Source organism: Ruditapes philippinarum, unplaced genomic scaffold (genome assembly GCF_026571515.1).
Source record: "Ruditapes philippinarum isolate M1 unplaced genomic scaffold, ASM2657151v2 ctg5763_1_1_1_1, whole genome shotgun sequence".
In the NCBI taxonomy this organism is placed as follows: Eukaryota; Metazoa; Mollusca; class Bivalvia; order Venerida; family Veneridae; genus Ruditapes; species Ruditapes philippinarum.
In genome coordinates this window covers 131,981-153,043 of record NW_026864301.1, presented here as the reverse complement: position 1 = coordinate 153,043, position 21,063 = coordinate 131,981, and the positions used below count along the sequence as shown (strand labels likewise).

Genomic DNA, 21,063 nt, shown 5'->3' with positions numbered 1-21,063 from the left:
ACGTTATTTTAATTTCTTTTATAATAAAGCAGGTTTTTTTTGACGAGTTAATATAAAAAATACTACTATGGGACAGGACTTTATTTCTTGATATTAGTGTTTGAACACGAATGGCTGAACAATGATTTGGGCCTCTTGTGTTCCTAAACGGTTATTTTTATACATGATATGATTTGCACTCAAGATAAGTGAACAATCTTTATTCTGATTCATTAATTTTTATACCGATTATTCTATTTTATTGTTTTAAAACCCTTCATTTTATTTTATTTCTAGAAAAAGATGACAGGAAGATAGTTGTCCCCACTGAGAATAAAGGACAACATATCAAAGCTACGCAGTTAGGGGAACCTGCATTACAGCAAGATAAATATCAGCACTCGATAACCAAAGGTATCGTAGATGACCCTGTCTTTCACAAGATACATTGTTATCATTTTTTGTAAAACAAATGTTTATAACTTAAGAAAGGTTAAGTATGTGGTTAATTAAGCTGACATTAAAAGGCCTTGAAAGAAACGATAAATATAGTATTGAGTCTAGAAGATAGCGTCAATTTCTGTTGTTTTTTTTCGAATGAGATAGGTATTGGTTCATTTCTACCAGTGTTTTCACCAAATCCACAATATGGTTTATATGGTACATAATATTTTTTAAACACAATAATTTGAAAACAAGAGCTGTCACTTAAAATTGACGTATGCCCCGAAAAGAAGCTTTGACATAAATCCGCAATATACATTACAATATACGCCCGACCGCCTTTGATAAATATCATTCCTCATATTTAATTGAAACTCCATTAGAAGTGTAGGAGGAATAGTCTGAACAAATTTTACTAAAATAATTCATCATCAAGGGCCAATAACTGTGCGAAAATAATCATGCATAAAATCATGGCACAATGTACAACTAGACTTGGAAAATCATGACAACATGCAAACAATTTTATAACTGTTCACATAAATTTCCAAAGTGGTTTTGGGGATGAAGGATGAACAAAGATAACTTACAGAAAAATCATTATGTGCACAAGAAGACTTGGTGACAAACAACCCTGTTCAGTTTCACTGAAATCCCCACTGCGTTTTTAGAAATGTAGCATGGACAAGCTTGTTTTACTTGCAAATAAACTATAAAGGGGCCATAAATGTGCCAAAAATCAAGCAGAAAATCAAGACACTATACACAACTAGACATGGTGATAATATAAAAAAAGTCCTGTGAAATTTCACTAAAATCCCCCATCGGTTTTGGTGATGAAGAGCTGGCACGCTTATTTTACTCGAAAATTGACCATTAAGGGGCCAAAACTGTGCACAATAATTCAAGCGGAAAATCAAGAAGGCATGGTGACAAATAATCCTGAAAGCCCTTAAGCGGTTTTTGACATGAAGCGCGAACAAGCATTATTTCCAAAAAAAACAACAGAAAAAACAGGGGTCATAACTGTGAAAAAAACAAGCTGAAAATCAAGAGAGTATGCACAATTAGGCATGGAGACAAACAAACCTGCAAAGTTTCACTGAAATCTTTCCCAGTGGTCTTTGAGATGAAGCGCGGACCAATTTATTTAAGCCAAAAACAATCCTGTGAAGTTTCACTGAAATCCTCACTGCGTTTTTTGAGTTGTAGTGTGAACAAGATAATTTTACTTACTTGCGTGGACAAGATTATCGGATGGACGGACAGTGCAATTAGTATATTCGCACTTAGGGGGCATAAAAATAACCTTTCATAATATTTTCCAATTGTTCAATATTTGTCATTTGATGAAATAAAAGGAAAATATATTGGACATTCCAAGTTTGACAAGATGTTAAAAAAAGAGTAGTTTATTTCAAATAGTAGCACTTAGTGTGTGTGTTAAATAATTCTTATTTAACTAGGCACACGATTTTGAATCTTTTTTTCTTTACACCCTTTGTCCTTTAAATTCCAGTATCGGTCCCTTTTATTTCTTATCATTTCGTTTATTACTTGTTCCTCCCTTACAAGTGTGGTTTGATTGTATCTGCTTTGTTCTTTCCAAAATGAAAAAAAATGGATTCACGGGTATTAAATATTGACTCAATTGAATATTTTAGGTTAGCAAATAGTTGATCAAGTCTCTTATTATAATACCGTAATAATATTAAAAACAAAAAAGGTCCAGAAATAAAACAGAACATAAACTATAAACATATTTTACCCTATAGTCACACACATGTTTTGGGGACTTGTATTTACCAAAATACAATTCCGTTCAGGAAAGGGACACTATTAATTCAATACCATTATAACATGAAAAATAAGATGTCTAAATTGTTAACAATGTAGCACATTTAAAATATGCATTTCAATTGTGTTTTAATCATAAGTGCGTATCTTACAGCTGTAAATGATTTAATCTCTTAAACAGAGTTCTATCGGACCGTTTATGCCACGGAACGTATATATCACACGTTTACACAGTAAACTTACATTATTATCACCGTTTTTAAACTAGTACCATAATACGTCATCTTCATCAACAACAACAACAACAATCATCATCATTATCATAAATGATACGTCATCATCGTCATATATTTGTTTAAGTCCACGCCGCCTTCCTTATCATTTTACCAGTAAGATGACACTGTGTCAATACACAGTGACTGGCTTTGTCAAAAATATGTGCTAAATATTTTGGACATTTATATTTATTGACTTGAAGATAAAATATCGACTTTTCATGCCATTACTCTGAGGGGGAGAGGAATTTAAACGTTTTACTTGTCCGTGCGCCTGTGCCTGAATACGTGCGTCTATCCGTAACGGAATCTTTAGTGTTGCTCTATAAATACTTAAGATAGGGTTCCTGAAATTTTACATGAACGTTGGTCAGCATTATGTTATTATATACCTGGGATTTCGCTAGTCGAGCCAGAGTTTTTGCCCTTGACTAGTCAAATATCAACTTGTGTCACATGTAGCATCAACATTATTTGAACAAGGGACATGGTCATGGAACTTGTACACAAAGCGTTATTATGTCATGTACTTTACAACTAAATAAAATCAATTATTTTACGCCGTGACTTATATTTTTTTATAATTTGTTTATTATATACTTTTAAGACATTCGATAAAGTATTTGTTTCTTTTTAAAAAAACGGTGAAATATTTGTTTATTATACATTTTCTAAAAAACGGTGAAATATTTGTTAATTATACACATTTTAAAAAATTTGATGATATATTTTTTATCATACACTTTAAAAAATTCAGTGAAATATTTTTTCATTATACACTTTTAAAAAAAGAAATAAGTTAAATATCTGTTTATTATACATTTGTGATGATGACAATGCTGTTGATGCTGCTGTTGCTGATGCTGTTGATGATGATTTAAAAAAAACGGTTTTGTACGAAACGGTCTTATTTAAGTAAACAATCCGCATGTGACTGATACGTTCGTTTTTATTTTTATGTGCATTTTTGGTAGTCACAAATTCCGTTTTGGTGAGCATAAAAAACTCAATCCAACCGAATATAGCACATGTTATGTTCCGTTTTCAGCTGAAGAGTGTGCCATATTCAACAGAATATGTCACTATTCGAACCGGACATACGGTCCGACAGAGCTTAACAATTATTAAATATACGATTCTATACTTTGCCTTACATTGATTTTTATTCAATACATGTTGTAAGATGTACCAACAGAATCATATATTTCACAAAAAAATACACGCAAAGTATTTTTCTTAATAATAATTAATATAAAGAACTTTATATGTAACTGACAAGTTAAAAGTGCAGCTGTAGTTGACAACGCGAATATTGCATATACATCGTAAGATTTAAAATGGGAGAATGTACGCTAATTTTTCTTTATGGTCTACCTTTTGGTACACTAGCACGACATTTGTGTGCCCTTCGAGTATACATAATGGTCGTCTGTTCTATGTTAACTTCTATATAAAAATGATCTGAATTTAATTGAACGGTTGCTTTTAAATTTGATTCAATATGAAGAATATTCCACATGGTTATATATGTCTTATTCCCGACCAAAATAGTTTAAGCTTGATCGTTATTAACATAGCATTTTGTTATCTACGCATACTATTTATAATCGAACAAATAATACTAGACACTGCATGTATTTCATTTGCACCGTATTATGACACTAAAACATTTTCTAATGTAAACTATTCTTATGTTCTTTACTATTGAAGTATGCATTTGTTTGAATTTAAATTTTTTACCCGATGCTGCTTAGATCGTATTTTTTTGTAAATAAATGTTATCCGAATAGCTTTTATTCATTCTTATTATTATTCTGTATCGATATATTGGTATTTACATTTATCCATGTAAAATGGTTAGCTATGTGTTCCGGATGCAACAGACGATGTCAGGCAATGAATATCAAGTGTTTCGTGACGAATCTTGATAAGATAATAATAAAAAAGATTAAATATGTATGTTGCCATTTTGGTGGGTAATAAAATCAAAGGATAATTTAGGAATATGACAGTTTTAGTAAGTAAGGTTGTGTAAAAATATTTAGTTTGGAATGTTACAATCTTAGTTATTATGTATGAAACTTGTTCATTTGTTTGATTGAGTTTAAGTCACACCGACATTGTATAGGTCATATGGAACCATTCCAGCTTTACTGGTAGAGGAAGACCTTAGGTGCCCTTCCGTGCATTTTTTTCAGGTACAAACGGGCACCTGAGTAGAACCGCCGACGTTCCGTAAGCTAGCTGGATAGCTTCCTCATATTAAAGAATCGAAAGTCCCATGTCGGGATTCGAACCCACAGCAGTAAAGGGCAAGTGGTTTGAAGTCGACGACCCCATGTATGAACATAAATATTACGGCCTCAGTAAGGAAATGCAAAAAGTCTAACACAATTGGTCATACAATGGAATGAAATGCTGGAACGTAGCAAAGTCGGAAAGAAAATGTACTAAAACATTACATGCATAAATGAAGAAGAAAAGATTTTTATCGAAAACGAAACAGGATATCAAAAGTAACATAGTTTTTAAAGAAAAAATAGCAATTCGGGCGCTTAATTAGTATTAAGTTCCCAACCGTTATGTACAAGAAGAATAAAAAACTTTTAGCATAATAGTATCAGTAACTATAAATAATTATAATACAAAAGAATGACGATTAAGTTGTTGAAAAGCCCTTTTATCTGAATTATTAAAAGAAATGAATGCACGTCGCATATACTGTATATAAAGTTTTGAGTGTGCTAAAAACTTTATGGTAAATGGTTTATAAGGATTTTGAAGATTTTAAGAATAAGAATATCTTCTAAGAATAAGAATATTTTTACTAAATACATAACGTAATACCGGCTCCCTATCGTTCACATATTCCCAACTGCATTAAGTGTCTTATTTGAGAAAATATGAAAATAACAATTGGTATTTTAAGTTTCAAAAATAAAAACCGAGGCTTATGGATAATAAATACTGACTCGATTGAATATTTTAGGTTCCATAAACCTGCTTCATTTCATTAAAAGCATTACGTACAGTCAATAAAATTTTTAAAAAAATAATGTTTCAATGAAGCATATATAAAAATTAAATCTTTATCTATTTCAAAAAGGCTTGAACGTATAAATAGGTTGTTGTATGTATTAAAATGAAAGTCTTATGTCTTTCATCTAAAACATCACATCAGTATCATACATATTATTATTTGTAGAAACCATGATCATCTGTAGAATAGCGAATTAGCTTACTCACATGAACGCGTCAACAATGTCTAGGGGAATGCTAAACTATATCAGTCAGAGACGAGTTATTCAAAATGAGTAACCAAAAATATGTAAAGATAAAATACCTGAACATGGTCAAGAGATAAAACAGAACATAAACAATAAGGATATTTGTGACATGTTAGTTAGGGAGGAAACGTAGCAAAATACAAATCGAATTTGTATTGTGTCGAGAAAAGGACATTATTAATCTGATAACATTATAACATCAAACTTGAGATGTATAACGTGTTGCGCATTGAAACTTTCTTTATTATATTTATTAATGCATTTTTCAAAGTTTTAACCCCCATATTTCGCTAGCCTTTGACAAGCTTTGCACTTATTTAATATTTACCTTAGAGTGGTTTGCATTGCATACATATTTCTTCTTTTCAGAATCTGTTTTGGAAGCAGAAGAGACAAAACAAGACATTCGAAAAAGAGATAAACATATCGTGAGTTACTAATCTTAATCATTTTTATAAAAGTGATTCAAATATCTAACTGCAGCTAAAATAAAACTATTCTGCTTTAGTTGACAGCGAGGAAATTTTGTATATACACAGTGAAATTCCTAGTGGAAGGAATCAAGCTAATCTTTCACTTTTCTCAAAATATGTTTTTTTTTACAATTTCATGACAGTTTTGTATCGGTCTTAAATACATAAAGGTCGTTTAAACGCAATTTATCTCTATAAGATGATCTAAATTAAACTGAATGGTCGATTTTAAAGAAGTTCAAGCTTCATCGCTGATCTTCGTGGCTATTGGTTACCAACGAATACTATTTATATTTGAACAACTAATACTTTCCACTTCCTAAAATCATTTATACGATTTTACAACCACAAATTTTTCGATTTCTAAAATATAATAATTCAAAGTTTTATGCTATATGATTTTTTCGAATATTAACATTTCGCTCGACTCTGCTCAGGTTTTTTTCAAACGTCTCTTTTTGTGAGGAAAATATTATATCAAATATCAGAAAAAGGCATGCTAAAATCAGACCAATCAGGTGCTAAAGCGGAAGAATAATGTTGTGTCCAAAATCGATGACAAAGCAAATCAAACACTCACAGACTTAGCAGCTATGTAAGGGGTACTAGTAAGGCTATTATTGTATTCTTCCCTGACTTAAGATATACTAACTGTTTAATATCAAAAGTTAAGAAATTAAAGGACACGCAATAGAACACCAACCATGACTGTTAAGGCGCCAAAAGTCCTACGACCTATGTCCAAAAAGGTACCCTTAAAGTAAAGTTAGCATTGTGATCATTTTAAAAATCCTAATGGATGCCGAAATGTTTCCCCAAATGGAACGTCAAAATGTAAAGTGATGATATTGATATTAGGAAACCTATGTTTAAAAATATATATACATTCAACTTTGAGCTTTAGGGGCACGCAATACTACAATGTCAATAACTAATAGACCTAGTGACTGCCCTAAGTACACCACGACAAGAATTGTTTGTTTTTATTATTAAAACAAGCGATCATTCATATTTTTTTAATAAAATGAATAAATATCACCATCATTTAACCTTGATTGGCGGACTTATTTTTCAGCTCAAGACTTTTTGTTTTTAATGTGAAAGTCCGTCTAAATGGGGCTCTCAATGGGGGAAACAAATTTTAATATTAACGTTAAAATTATGGAAAATTCGTTTTAACTTGTTTTTAAGCATAAAATAAAAAGAAAATTTGTCTGTTTGTTGTGTAAGATGTAATTTTATTTCATCTCGTGAACTTTAAAAACAGTATTCTCACTCGTGGCTACGCCACTCGTGAGAATACTGTTTTTAAAGCCCACTCGATGAAATAAAATTTCATCTTACACACAAACAAACAAATATCCTCTATATAATATCCGACTATTAACATTTCTTAGGCGTGACATTCTCTTGAAATAGAATACACGTTACTTGACAAGCGCCTACTGTCTACATGATTTAGTTAACCACAAAATCATTGCATGCGAGAGGTATGTTTGCTGCTGTGGAAGATTTGTTTAATTCGATAATATTTGGGGATATTTTTTGCATAAAAGACACACTGAATAGTTATAAATTACAATTATTTAACAAAATATAATTAATTATATATATTTAATAGAGTATCATAATGAAAGTTTGTTTTACACTACATTTTTTAAACGTTTTAAATGATAAATTGCCGGAGAAAAGGACTTTTTTCTTGGCGCATTAGGGATACTTTTCTAAAAGGGAACAATTTATGTTATGTCATCAAACTGAATTTAAAATAAATGATATACAAGTTTATGGAAACATTTCCTCTACATTTTCATAAAGTTTGTTAATCAAACGATTTTAAGTCACTAGATTTTCATAAAATGGTAATATCATTTGATTTGATTGGAATAAACAGTTTAAAAAGCTGTATGCCTCCAACCACAATATTTGAGGAAAATCTTGAGTTAAATTTGTGCCATTTGCGCCAAAATGTTTCCATTGCGTTATTTAGTCATACCGGTTCAAAAGTTTAAGGAGCAGCACAATTTCGATACACGGTTTACTCGCTCATGTAATAGTGCATGGTGATATTGTACCTGTAATGTTCACTGTTACTATATATCGGAACATGAAATAGTAAAACGCTATTCAGAAACCAATAAGGTAATCGATTTATACCTCCAAATGACTGAAAACAAGAATGTTATCATCGAAGCTTCAGTAGTCTGTCTATTGATCTGTCTATTAGGTTATTGAAATATAAAACTTTCTTTCCCAAAATTTAACTGAGACACTTAGATATTTGAACTTTGACCAAATAATAACAGAGTGACAATAAGTTTATAAATCGCAGAAAACGGTTTGCAGTCAAATCTTAAAATATCGTCTGCCTACAGTACAAGTAGCGTAATAAATCTTTTCGTTTGGGAGTAAACAAAATGCATGTATTTAAAAGTGTGATTTAAGGTAATAGTTTTCGTTTGTTGTACAGGGATATTTTGTTCTTTTGACACTTAATCGTGAGAGCTGGGCCGTCAACAGTGCAAATAATCATTTGTATGAGCACAAAGATAGAGCTTATAATAAATTTGCGTTTTTGACAAAATAGATGTGGATATTACTTCTTATAAAAATTGAAGTTAAACAATCACGCAAATTGTTAATTTCGTAAATCCAATTATGATTTCAATCAATCAATGAATCATTTCTAAATTTCTTGGACGAAAAATATTTTTTGTTGATTAATCTTACATTATCTTTAAACATTTCATTTCAGTGTCTCCATATTCCATTCAGTAACTCACTTTATAATCTCCCAATCCTTAATTCGTTTTTTTTAATTTTGTATTTCTTTTTCATCAATATTTTCCTAGTGCGTAATATTCTATTAACACATGTGGCAATGTTTCATAAAATCAAACTAAAAAACAAGTATTTTGATTATCTATTATGAAAATTAAAAACATTGATAAACACTCATTGTACAGACAGATTCTTTTCCTTCTTTGTTTGATACGTTTATCCCAATTCGTTCATAATTAGATGTTTTGCTATGCTACTAGTTAGTAATACTACTACTTAAATTTGTGAATGGCATGCGATGTGGCTGCTTCATGCGCTTTGTAAACAAAATCAATTTCAACTATTTTTACTTTTACAGGATAATTGCACTTTACAGTGAAAGCCTACAGTATTCTATACGATTGCATCTATCTGTACAATATTGACTCGATGCACTATGAAAAGATCAAACCTCGTTTTGTTGATTTCTTTCAAAATTATTAGGGAGGATGTGTAGCGAAGACCATCGATTATAACAATTTTACACCAATTACTGTGAACCAAACGTATGATTTGTATGGGATACTTCAGCATTAACTGCTCTCGGAAATTAGAAGTCATTATGTGATAAGTTAATTCCAGACTTCACATTCTTTATAGTTGTTAACGTAATTGTATATATTATATGTATATTTGTATTTGTCATCACATGTTTAAAATGTTCAGTTGATAATTTGCAGTAGCATTTGATCACGTGTGCCTAATTAAGTATATAATCTAAGGTGACTTATAGACCCATGATGCCGGTGTTAACTTATCTTTGATATATATGTGTTCGTTTATCTGTGGCATACAGGCATCATAGCCTTTAGTTCCCATTCAAAATTCCATTTTGTTTTGTTCTGTCCATTGTTGTTGTTGTTGTTTTTTGTTTAATACATAAGCATAGTTTACTTGGGGACTATACGCCGCTTTCATGCAATAACGTGTCACTTCGAAGGTTCAATGATCACCGTTGTATGAACACATCTGCGGATGTCTCTAAATTCCAATTTTACCATTATACTTTTGGATCTTCTGAAGGGATTCTATTTCTAACTTTTTCTTATTTCATATTTTTTTTTTAAATTTCAAACTGTATTTTGTAATACATGTCAACATACTTAACAATTTATATTTTTAATAATTTAGTTTGGTTCGATTTTGTTGCGACGACACTTTACAGTGACACATTTAGAAGTTCGAAGATTTTTTTTAAACTCATTTCTAGCTCATTAGCACAGCATGCACCATGTGAGCTTTTGTGATTCCCCTGTGTCCGTCGTAAGCATCTTTACTTCTCCTCTATTTCTAGTGCCGATTATTTTTCAGGTTGGATCTTAGGACAGTGCCATTCAAACATTTGGTGTGCTAAACAAGGTCGAATAGTGTATAAGCTAGAAAACACCTTTAAACATATATCTCCTATTAAATTATTAGTAGATTTTGTGCAACAATACAGGAATGATCAATAGAAAGTAGGTCCTATACTGTTTTTAATATATATCCATGACCTGCCTTTGTCTATGGAAAAAACAGAAACTGATATTTTTGCTGATGACACCACCCTTTCAACCTCTGATGTATCCCTAAACAGAGTAGTTGAATCTCTTACTCATGATCTTTTAAATGCCAACAAATGGTGTGATTTGAATCGCATGTCTATCAATGTTAACAAAACTAAGGTCATGTATATTTCCTCAAAACACAAGCAAAATTATATTCATGAAAGTAATCCTTGTATTTTATATAAAACAGAGCAAATTTTTTGTAGCTCTGAAGAAAAATTATTGGGTATTACAATTAATAACACATTGTCTTGGCAAAGCCATATTGATAATGTTCTTAAAAAGTGTAACTCATTGTTACATTTATTATCACGTATAAAATTATTCATATCTATACCTGTACGTAAAATGTTTTACAATGCATATATTTTACCACATCTTGATTATTGTTGCATAATTTATGGTAACTGTACGTCTTTTCTAGAAGATAAACTCATTAAGTTCCAAAAGAGAGCTGCAAGACTAATTCTAGACAAAGATTATGACACTCCATCTGCTGAACTTTTTTCTGAACTCCGCTGGATGACCTTTTCACAGAGGGTTGTTTTTCAAAAAGCTATTATGATGTTTAAAATAATAAATAATCAGGCGCCTTCCTATTTATTGAATAATTTCATTTTATCGTCAGATGTTCATACTCGCATTTTGCGTTCATCATCTGATTTTCAACTTTATACCCCTAGACCAAATACTGAACAATTTCGTAAGTTTTTTGTTTATTCTGGATCTTGTATTTGGAACGGCCTTCCTAATTATATTAAGTCTGCTACATCTGTTAACCATTTTAAAACCTTATACTTGAGGTTTTATCACGCATTGATGTATACCAATTGATAATCTCCTGTATTTTTTACATTTATGTATTTTAATAGTTTGAAAATGTTAATTTTATATTGTTCCTTGTTGAGGGCCTCATGGAAGATTGATATGTTTGTTCAAAGGAGTTCTCTCGTTAAATAAAGTCTTTATTATTATTATTATTATTATTATTATTAAAGTCCTTAAAGATCCTGTATGTTTTGTGATTGATATTGTCACTGTGTGTATACCACACTTGCAAAATATTATATATGTATATAATTATGCAAATAAAACAATTTTCAAACATCCAAGAATATGTAAAATGTGTACTGTAAATATCTGTGCACATTACATTTAATCAATAAATTTTATGCATTCATTTATTATTGGAAAATTTGACTTAGAATTTATAGAAAATAAATTTCTAATTACCTCCCTTTATTTACATGAAATGTTAAATTCGGTAATATCTTTATAAATAATGCTTATTGGAACTTGCAATATTGACAAATCTTAATTTGAGCATCACATTTATGAAATAAAACCATGCAAAAAATGTGTTACAGGATCTTTAAAAATGTGTCCAAATGTTGTACGAAGTGGCCTTTGAGCTAGAAAAACAAAACAGTCTTAAATAACATCTTGTCCTCAATCATTTAATAGATTCTGACAAAACTTAATATAAATGTTCATTGCCAGTCCTTACTAATTTGCTTAAATTGTGTTGGTCTGCTGAACAAAATGACCACAAAAGCTAAAAACGACATCACGTCCTAAACCGATATGAGAGTTTTGTTAAACTGTACGGGAATGATCCTTGGAGGGTCCTCTGAAGATTTTTCTCAAGTAGTTATAAATGGCTAAACAAGATGAACGTCAGAGCTATAAAAAAAAGTTGCACGTTGTTTTATTTTCGTGATCCAGGGTGCAATTTAAAAACAAGTTTAGAAAAAAACAAGAAACTAATTTAAACATACACGTTTAGGCTTGTTTAGCGTTAATGAACCTTTTTAGTGCATAAACATTTGCATAAACGCTACGGGCTTGGGTTTTAAAAGCATCCTAGTGGTTCAACAAAAAATGCATTTATTCTCCTAGGTCCGTTGATCAAGATTGCGACCTGAGCTAAAACTAGAGTTTGCTTAAAATGAAAGTTTTTATATACACTTGCCAGATTCAAATAAAACAGTATAGGAATATTAATTATATGATCTTTTAAAAATATTGTTCCGGTCTGAATATTCAAATGACTGCCAAAGCAAACGAAAGAAATAAGTTTAAATGAATTTTTCTTAGCTGCTTGTTAGATGTTAAATGATCCTTGGTTGAAGGAAATGAATGATCACTACTGAAATATTATGGTATGTGGTTAAACTTGTCTTTTCCTAGGTTAGAAGTGAAGGAATTCATTGTAGAATGTCTATTCTAATATGACGCGTGATTTTGTCACAATTAATAACGAAGAAAATAACCGGTGTTAAACTTCCAATAAACATGGCTGTTCTTTTTGTCATGTTAATCTTCCAATAAATAAGGTAATATTTAACGACCACAACAGGTAAAATCATATTGGTATTTCCCCTTATATAATGTCATATCCATATCAGTTGGAAATTATATTAGAAAAGTTTAAATCATAAAAAGCGAAATGACGTCATCTAGAATATAACTCATTCGTAAAAAAAACGCCACATGGGTTAGTATGAAGATTGATTTACCTAGCACCTGTGTAAAGTACCTGAGGTAAAAAAGGCCCCATCCTTGGGGTAACTTAATTTATATGCACTTTTAAATTGTACCGTAAAATGTCATTAAAATCTATTTACTGAAAGTACCAAACGCAGAGCTTATATACTTGTAGAATCACCCGACTTGTTATCCTCTACAAACGTTATATAAAGCATGCTCTTTTGGTCAAAATTTGCCACATCCTTGGGCGTGTATACAAACGTTATATAATTTATACCCCTGAGGTCAAATATCCCACTTAGGGTCACTTGAACAGTAGAATTAATTAAAACATTATCCTCTGAAAGTCCAATGCTCAGTGGCTAGAGATACGATCGAGGGGCATATTTCAATCAGGCAGCGCGTTTTTATTAATAAGTCATACCTTTTTAAAAATGTTAAGTAGAGTCCTTCAAAATATTTGTCATGGACCTCTAACACACTTTTCCAGCCTCAGAATCCTTGTCAAATGAGCATTTTTAAACTGTTCTTTTGGTATTTTTTATACCGGAAGAGGGCGCTTCCGACGGCACTATGGGTTTCAAATTTGATGTATAGATTAAACCAAATGTCGCAAGGAGAGAGGTCAGGACGTTAAGTGGGATATAGTAAAGCCTCAATTCTCTGCTCCTCTTAATAAGCTTGAACCAGGGGTGACCGGTGCGCATGCGCATTATCATAGAGCTATTTGATCCTGTGTACCCGGATCTTGAGATCTTTGTGACAGCAGAACATGATCATGATAAAATGTTCCAGTGACATTACCTCTCTCAGGCACAGCGACACGGACCAATATTCCATTATTGTCAATAAATAGAGCGTACATAACTATTTAACGATCCTGCTTCGTCAAGCAACAACTGCACGATCGCTGTTTTCACTTACAACATTTTGTTATTGACTTATTGTCGAGCTCAAAAAATTAAGCAACCTTTCAGCCCCTGTGACAATTTTTCCGAGGCGTTTACAGACTCGATCTTTGAACCTAGTCAATAAGACCGAGGCTTTTTCAACCCGCTTCTTGATCTGCTCAGAATCCAACAGGGACCACTTTCTATAACTTTTACTTTTCTTTCAAGACGGAAAACACATATGACGCACTAAGGCTCATTGTGTCACTTATCTCGTCCACGGAATATCTTGCATCTTCATAACCTATGGCTTTGACAGTGCTTATGTCTTCTTCTTAGGTAGCGAAAATTGGTCGCCAAGGGCGGGGATCATCCCTAACATTAGTCCTACTTTCTTTTATCATAGACATCCACCTTGCAATTGTACGATATGAAGGGTATTTTCTTCATAAACTAAATCTAGATCCGTTTTTTTATTTCTGACGCGCATTTACGATTTAACCCATGAATTTTGTTATAAGATTTTTTCGCCTCTCAAATCACAATGCCACCAGCCATGTTTACAACCAGTATATAAAACCACATGTATTAAGATGACCTCCTTAAACATTAAATAAGATGCAAATCTTGCGAAAATAGACTGTTGGTTAGAGAAAATAAGAATAATTCCAACGGTATGTTATACGTGTACTTTTACGTGCATGGTTAAATTGGGTTGTTGCAACTTATTAATAATGACCGTAGAACTAGGCTGAACTACACCCTCTCTTTTGTATATAATTATCAAAAAATGATATTAGTACTGTACATAAATAAATCATATAATTCATCTCACGTAATCATTTCTAAACAGGTTGCATCATTTCAAGATAACATAAAGCTAATAAATCAAAGCAATGCGATGCATTCTGTGTAGAAGTTTAAAGAAGTTGTTTGGAGTTTTGCATGAAGAATCATCTTATGCTCCTCTTTGAAGAAATTATGTGCCTGTGGTCAAATTGCTTTTGTTCCTACAGTCATTTAATTTATATTGTTTTTCCATATTAATTATTTTTAATTAAGTCTACCCCCAAATACATTTAGAATTATGTACCTTAGATAAAAAAAATGACGAATCAAATATGACCTCATTACTGACTTTAACATTAAAAGATGAAAATAAATTGTGACGTTTTCTTGCGAGATATCTCATGTGAGCGATCAAGAACCATCATGTTCCTCTTGTTGTGAATATTTCTTGGACATTATCGGCGTTATTGGATGGCATGCTTTTTTATATGATGGTTTGTTCTATTGTTTGAGAAAATTATATTTTGTTAAGTTAAAAATATTAAATTTACAATGCAATAAGTGTTACTTAAGATGATGGTTGTTTGTAAACAATATTTTCTGAGAGTTGTAAACAACACCATTTACTGTGGAAATCATCAATTATATCAAAATGAATTTCATTTCTTTAAATCTTGTGCATATTTGTATTACCATTTTATATTTCTTGTGTTTCAGAATATTTGTGTAAATTCCGAACAATTTATATATGTTATTATATTTTATAACTCAACGCTGAAATCACATGTACTTTATTTCTTTAAGTGCAAAATAGTGATGTTGTCTGTGTCATTAACATTTCGTTATGTTTCGTGAATGTATGTGAATGTATGTAAATTTTGTTAATATGATAAAACAATCATATGTATGTGACAATAATTTTTACTTGATGATCATATATATATATAGGTGACAATAAAATGAATTCAACAATACATGTGACAATCATATTTTGACAATCATATCATAATCATATATGTATGTGTCTATATGTGACAATAAAATGTATGTAGCAATACTATCTTCGTGTTATTCACGTTTATGAGACGATCACGTGTGCGTGACAATAAAATGTAGGTAACAATGCTATCTTTTTGACAATCATATTAATGTTGCAAACGTATGTTTGTGACAATTATACATGTATGTATGTTATAATCATTTTATGTTGCAATAACGTGATTAAAGGTGTCAAGAAAAACAAGGCATTCTGCTCTTTTTCGTGCATTTAACAGAAATTCTCAGAAACAACGCCATATCTAATGGTCAATTTGTTTGCTAGAATTGATTTATAATAATCGAAACATGTATCATGTGTCGCTTTAGAAATCAATCATTGCAACAGCAAGTCAGGTCATTTCTATAAGTATTGTCCGTTATCTTTGAAAAAATGGCTGATGTTGGGACGACTCTGTGCATGCAACATTGAACGTCATATCAAGTATTGACGTCACATTTTTTTAAAGATGTATTTTGGCAATACCAATTATCCTCGACATCTTTTTAAAATGACACCAGCTGATTATTTGCAGCCTCGCACATATTAAACTTTGTGCGAATATTATTAAAACACCACACTGACAAGATGCATATAAAAGGCGAACAACCAGAATACTGATCAGATTATTGATATACATCTGACGTAAGCGATTTAAAGAGGAAAACATGATGTCAGAGCAGAAAATCAAAGGCTAAGATTACAGATAAACAGTGGGCGTACAGGGATTAGCCGATGTACTTTATAGTGGGTATTGATTAAACATCTAAAATATCTCAAGCGTCAATAAATATCTTAACTAAATATATCAACTATGAAAAAAAAGTTAAATAATAATGGTAATCAAACTTTTAATGCCACTGTGACCTGTCTAACATACAGCTGCACTTTAAATTTTACACTTGTTTGCGTGAACCACGGACTTCAATTGACATGTAATTTAAATCCGTGCGTGAACCAATGAACACTGCTGTAATTCTTCCATTTTCTGCTTTTTTACTTATCTTTACATGTACAGACCGATTCATTTTCAGCTATTTTTTCAAACATGAGTTTGTATAACCATCATGGATAGCAAGTTTTGTAAACTTCAAATCATATCAAACACAAACGTATCACATCTGTATATCATTTTTATCCTTCCAAGCACGGTCGAAAAAAAAGGATGTTGATTTAAAAAATTCCTTTAAAGAGAAACTTCATGTAGGCAATTCTAAATATATTATTGGTTCAACAATTTGCTGATGTGATAAATATGACTCACTCGGGGCAAAATTTTATTGTCCCTTATATCCCCTAAGTGAAATGTATAACGAGATGATAATTCAATTCAAATTGTTATTTACGGCCACATAAAAAACAGGAATTTAAGACTGTTTTTATCGTCGGGCGAGAAAAAAAGAAAAACACACACGTTCACTACGTAAACACTGCACAATAAAAAGTTATTTAAGTTTAAAGTCATCATTGCGATGAACTTTCAATTGAATCCTAAAACTAAACAAAATTATAAATTTCATGCATACACTTAAAAACCGTCTACGATGTAAGACAAAATTATGCGTTCTTCGGTTCTTGACGTTCTATACGGCATACTTTTAAAAGGGACATCATTTGGACATGATGGGACTGGAAATATTTTGGGGGGGGATTAATATTTCATTTGATACAGTTCTTGACAAAATAACTTGTCTGCAATTTTCGCTCACTCGATTTTTTCAAGGATGACTCATTTTATTTTAAGAAATGACCCACAATTGAAATGCGTTGCAACGCTTCTCACTGAAATCTATCTTAGAATACAACACAAATTCGATTTTCATTTTACTTCTAAGTATATTTCTACATTATAATTTGCATATCTTTCTGTTTTAAATTCTCCAGCTGATCTCTGTAAGGAATTAAAATTGTATATTTTTAGGGTTTTGGACTTCAGTGGAGTTCGTTTAAAAGAAAATTAAAATGAGATTTTTTCATTGTTATAACGTTTATGTATACATACATGTATATATGTATAATATGTGTACTCTGTAACTTGTTCTGACAAAGTCGTGTATATTGCTTTTATTTTCCTGCACATTTCTACTTTTAATAAAGTCATGTACAGGAACTATGTGCACAAAACAACGAAAAATAAATAAAATTTTTATAACAGTATTCCAGCCATTTATATATTTTAGATATTAGGTAATAGTATTTTGCTTCGAAAATAGCATTTCGCTTCGAAAATAGCAAATGGTGACCGCACGAATTACTGATATAAACAAAATGATTTGTGAGAAAATAACAAAATAATGAATACTTAATCATGATTTAAGAGACAATCATGATATATTTTGCAAAGTAAAAACGTCTAATGGTCGATAATTACATTCAAAACCTGTGTTCCGTAGGGTAAGTTTATTTTCAAAATGTGAAATTCGATAATTTTATTTGGATTTTATGTGTAATAATTCAAACGTAACAAAAAAATGTAGGGAAAGTAAAGGAATTTTTTAGAGGACATTAGTGTGTGGTTTATATGGAATGAAAAAGAAACAAAGGAACAACAAATCTGACAAGTAACTAGGTATTTTAATCTTATTTTTATACTATATATTATTTTGTCGTCAATGTAATATAACCATGTCACATATGTTAGTATTATAACTCTGTTTATTTTTCTATTGTTTATTAATGTCGGTGATTAAAACACGATAAAATATTGCCCTAATTTTCCGTGCGATGAAGAAAATCTTGTTTTGTAAATTAATATCAACTTGTATGACAATTGTTCGATAGTATTTGTTCTGAACGAAGATGAAAGTATGACAAATGACGTCAAGTCCTTGATATTGATTCCAACTTTAGTATATTGTTCAGTTTGTTATACTTCATTTACTTTAAGTAAATGGTTTTAGTCATATATTAAGTGAATTCATGTGTCAATTTTCCTTCTAGAAACTCACCAATTTAGAGGTATATTACCATGACGTGGGCGTTGATCAACAGATCTCACACCATTCAACCTCAATTAAACGTACTGTATAAGTGTCATAGAATGAGTGAGTATAATCAATTTTGTCAGAAATATTATCATAACTTACAAAATTATTAATTGAATTTAATTTATAAAAGGAACGAATTTGAATTAAATCCGCTTTTAGACTTGATTGGAAGGAAGACACAGCCAGCATTGACTTTATACGGAAGCTGGTCCCGATTGAAACTCAAATGTTTGTTTATCATGACTACTATAATTGTTTTCTTTTCATATTTTGTTAATCAACATGTTCGATATGGTAATTACAAGGTTGTAAGTTGCATCATGCTTTTTTCTACAACATAAAACACTTTTTCTCATTTAACATCACCATAGTTACTAGTTTATATTAGGTTCCTCGACTCCAAAAAATATTTAACATAATGATCAATGTTTGAGATAAGCATAAAAAGAAAAATTCATTCACAGTCTATTTGTTTTGTAACAATTACGTAGTTATCGCATGAAGAAAGAATGATTTAATAAAACAACAAGAAAGAAAGACAAGTGATATAGTTAATGTAGTAAAATGAATCAAATGTAAATTCGTTATCTGTCACTAATTATAAAAATGAGAATATGATTAATACATTAAATTATAACAAATGTATGTTAGGTTATTCATAAATTCTTATGACTGTGTGACTCGAAAAGCGCTCTTTTATTGGCACTCAGGACATTACAAATCAACATAAAAAAGTTTGAATTGCCAATCTTAGTGTTGTTCAAAAATCAATTGGTGAGTCAAAAAATCTGTATTGGTTTACTTTATTGCTCAAAAATAATGCAAAATAGATAAAAAGAATAATTAAAAATTTTGCATGCAACGTTTACGATATTTCGATTTTTTATCTCTAATTGTTTTAGGCAACAAAGATGATATATATGATAACGACGACGTCTTTTACCCTCGCAGTATTCATGGTATGTTCACTTTATTAAATATGAATAAAAGGTCATATAAAGTTATAATATTGAATTTAGTTGGTACATTTTGTGACTATTTGATACTTATATTGTTATCTGAATGCGATTTTTATTATAACTGAAACATTGAAACAAATACTTAACATTTTATATGAATACATATAAATGGAATTATACAGATACAGAATGAAGGCGACAACAACACAGATAAATTTCCCAAACTTACGCATAAAGCGACAAAGCCACAGATAAAGTTCCCAAATTTAAGCATAAAGAAATTATAAGTATCGTACTAAAAGTTAACTAAACTAAATATCTCTTATGACTCTAAAATGTCCGACAGCTTGGCTGCTTTTCTTTTAACATATTTAAAGAATTGAAAACAAAACAAACAAATGTAATAATTTAGTGCATGTGCCTTAAATCTTTGCAGAAACTGTTGAAGACAAAGATGAAAATTTATTAACTGTCCCAAATGAGCTAGAAGAAGACGGACATGCCAGTTGAAGTGAAACGGAATCAGAATATTCGGAATATTCGGAAAATTACACCCTTGGTAAGACTAATGAATAAATGGTTTATTTCTGAAAGTAGCACTTTTGCTAGGCTATGAAATCAAAGATATAGTTTCGTATATGACATACTTTGTACAGCAATGGAAATCAAATGTTTGGCAATTAAATATAAGGTTATTAATAAGTCGTACCGTATGTTTCAATTTTGGTGGGAACCAAAGAATAAGTTAGGAATATGACAGTCTTAAATTATTAATTTGTGTACAAAATAATAAGTAAGGTACTCATATATTACAGTCTCGGTAATCATGCATAAAAATAAAAGGTTAGTTCGGAATATGACAGCCTCCTTCAGGAAATGCAATATAATTAAAGTTATGTGTTTTACAGTCTTGGTAAATATGAATCCAAAAAGAACAACCACACGCGTACATTCAGTTATTTTTTTAATATTCAAATCGATTTCGAACAAGTATGTTCGTCGTCAGTGAATAAACAGGAAGAGACGTCACACGACGTCAACGTCATAGATGGCGGGAAATATACATTGTTACGTTATATTAAAATCCATTAAAAAATTAATAAAGATTTCGATATATATATATATATATATATATATATATATATATATATATATATATATATATATATATATATATATATATATATATATATATATATATATATATATATATATATATATATATATATATTGTTATGTATGCAACATATTACATGTATATAATTTATATCTGACCAGTTGGTATTTCCA

At 30.7% G+C, this 21,063-nt stretch overlaps 1 long non-coding RNA gene across 1 annotated transcript; it reads left to right on the top strand.

Moving 5' to 3' along the window:
• The first annotated feature begins 67 nt into the window (after positions 1-67).
• Positions 68-14,181, top strand: LOC132725126 (uncharacterized). Its single transcript, XR_009625009.1, has 3 exons — positions 68-393; positions 6,152-6,210; positions 9,395-14,181. It is a non-coding gene; the product is annotated as an uncharacterized LOC132725126 (long non-coding RNA).
• Positions 14,182-21,063: the final 6,882 nt, after the last annotated feature.